Source organism: Solanum tuberosum, unplaced genomic scaffold (genome assembly GCF_000226075.1).
Source record: "Solanum tuberosum cultivar DM 1-3 516 R44 unplaced genomic scaffold, SolTub_3.0 scf00140, whole genome shotgun sequence".
NCBI classification, from domain to species: Eukaryota; Viridiplantae; Streptophyta; class Magnoliopsida; order Solanales; family Solanaceae; genus Solanum; species Solanum tuberosum.
The window spans coordinates 1,325,032-1,327,675 of NW_006239064.1; the positions used below are offsets into that span (position 1 = coordinate 1,325,032).

Below are 2,644 nucleotides of genomic sequence, written 5' to 3' on the forward strand. Positions count from 1 at the left end.
TATGGATGTCGGATCACTAACACACTTATTAAGCATAGAGACTGGAAAATAGGATGCACTGTTGCCAACTCATTTGGCAAATCTAACTCATAAGCAACCTTACCAACACGCCTCAAAACCTGATATAGGCCTACATATCGGGGACTAAGCTTCCCCTTCTTACCAAACCTCATTACACCCTTCATGGGTGAGATTTTCAAGTTAACCCAATCGTTAACCTAAAACTTAGATTCCTTCTTCTCACATCAGTATAGGACTTTCGCCGACTTTGAGCCGTTTTCAACTTTTCCCTTATAAGCCAAACTTTCTCCATGACCTCTTTAACCTATTCAAGACCTATTAGGGCAACTTCACCCACTTCAAACCAACCTATGGGAGATCTAGACCTCCTACCATATAGGACCTCAAATGGAGCCATATCGATACTTGAGTGATAACTCATCTCATAATCTTTCAATAACTCAAGCCACCTTCTTTGGCGAAGATTCAAGTCTTTTTTATTAAACACATATTGCAAACTCCTGTGGTCGGTAAACACATCTACATGAACTCCATACAAATAGTGCCTCCTTGCGGCGTTCTAAGAATTTTTTAACTCTTTCAGCAAATAGTGGGGGCAAACCATCTATAAACTTAGCTTTCCAGTGTGCTGTTGATAAAGCACCTGGACCAGATGGCTATACAAAGGCTTTCTTCAGTGTTTTTTGGGAAACTATCAAAGACGATGTGATGCAAACCTTCCACAAATTTCATGCTCATCAAAAGTTTGAAAAGAGTTTTAATGCCACATTTGTAGCTTTAATTCCAAAGAAGGTGGGGGCAAATGAGCTAAAGGATTTTAGACCTATCAGCTTGATCACAGGGGTATACAAGATCATAGCTAAGGTGCTGGCAGAAAGGTTAAAAAAGGTGATCAGTAAGCTAATAAACAAGCACCAAATGGCCTTTATCAAAGGAAGGCAAATCATAGATGCTGCACTTCTAGCTAGTGAGTGCATTGATTCCAGAATTAGAAGTGGAATCCCTGGACTGATGTGCAAGCTAGACATTGAGAAGGCATATGACCATTTGAACTGGGAGTTTCTAATCAATGTCCTAAGGCAGATGGGGTTTGGGTGGAGATGGTTAAGCTGGATAAATTTCTGCATTAAAACCACTCGGTTCTCCATACTTGTAAATGGAGAACCAGTTGGTTTTTTTCCAGCAGAAAGAGGCCTGAGACAAGGGGACCCACTATCCCCCTTTCTATTTATCTTAGCCATGGAAGGTTTGGACAGATTGATGAGAGTTGCTTCTCAGAATGACTGGATAAGGGGCTTTTCCATAAAGAACAGGGTAAATGATACAATTGAACTAACACATCTTTTGTATGCAGATGACACATTGGTATTCTGTGAAGCTGAGCAGGAACAAATTTGCTACTTAAGAGTGATCCTGGTGGTCTTTGAGGCTTGCTCAGGATTGAAAGTAAACTGGAGAAAGAGTAGCATTTTTCCAATTAAGGAAGTGCAACAGATTGAGGATCTTGCAAGCATCTTGAAGTGCAAGATAGAGAAGCTCCCAACAGTTTACCTTGGTATGCCTTTGGGCTCGGAGCACAAAGCAGAAAAAATTTGGGATGGCATTATTGAGAAAACAGAGAAGAAATTGGCTATATGGAAATCTCAATACCTATCTCTGGGAGGTAGAGTTACATTAATTAACTCAGTTCTGGATTCTTTACCCACTTATGTGATGTCCCTCTTTCCTATTCCTAGTAGCATAGTGAAGGTTTTAGATGCACTCAGAAGGAACTTCTTATGGCAAGGGAACAAGATAGAAAAGGGATTCAACCTGGTGAAATGGCCTGTAGTACAACAAAGCAAGAAAAATGGGGGGCTGGGAGTGAGAAATTTAAAAGTAACATGAGCCTCCTCTCAAAATGGTTGTGGAGATATAATCAGGAGGAGCAGGCTCTATGGAAAGAGATAATAAACCACAAATATGGGCAAGAGGATTTCTGGTGCACTAGTGAAGTTAATGAAACTTATGGAGTTGGGGTGTGGAGGACCATCAGAAACCTTTGGGAGAGTCTAAAGAACAACTCAAAAATTGTGGTGGGTAGAGGAGACAAAACAAAGTTCTGGCTAGATGATTGGTGTGGAAATGGGATTTTGAGGGACTTGTTCCCTATTCTTTTCTCAATATGCACAAATACCAACAACAAGATAGAGGAGATGTGGTCACCACAAGGTTGGAATATAATATTTAGAAGACTGCTAAATGACTGGGAGATTGATGGAATGGTGGAGTGTTTGGGCTTGATTGGTGGATTCCCAGGTACTACTCTAGAGCCAGACAGATTAGCATGGGGACATCACAAAGATGGGGTATTTTCAGTGAATAGATTATACAACTGGGGACTTAAAAGATGTGCAGGAAGATCCATTGGACCTTGGAACACAATATGGAAAAGTGTGGCTCCTGCCAAGGTGAAGTGTTTCATTTGGTTGGTTGCTAGGAAAAAACGTTTGACTCATGAGGCAATGCAGAAGAGGGGCATCAACATAGTATCCAGATGTCTCCTTTGTAAAGAAGCTCTGGAGACTAACAAACACTTATTCATGCACTGTAAGGTAACTGCTCAGGTTGTTTACAAGCATAG

At 40.9% G+C, this 2,644-nt stretch overlaps 1 protein-coding gene across 1 annotated transcript in view; it reads right to left on the reverse strand.

Moving 5' to 3' along the window:
* LOC102595233 (nuclear pore complex protein NUP205) overlaps window positions 1–2,644 on the reverse strand; it is a 39,890-nt gene that overhangs the window by 22,682 nt on the left and 14,564 nt on the right. The window lies entirely within an intron of this gene.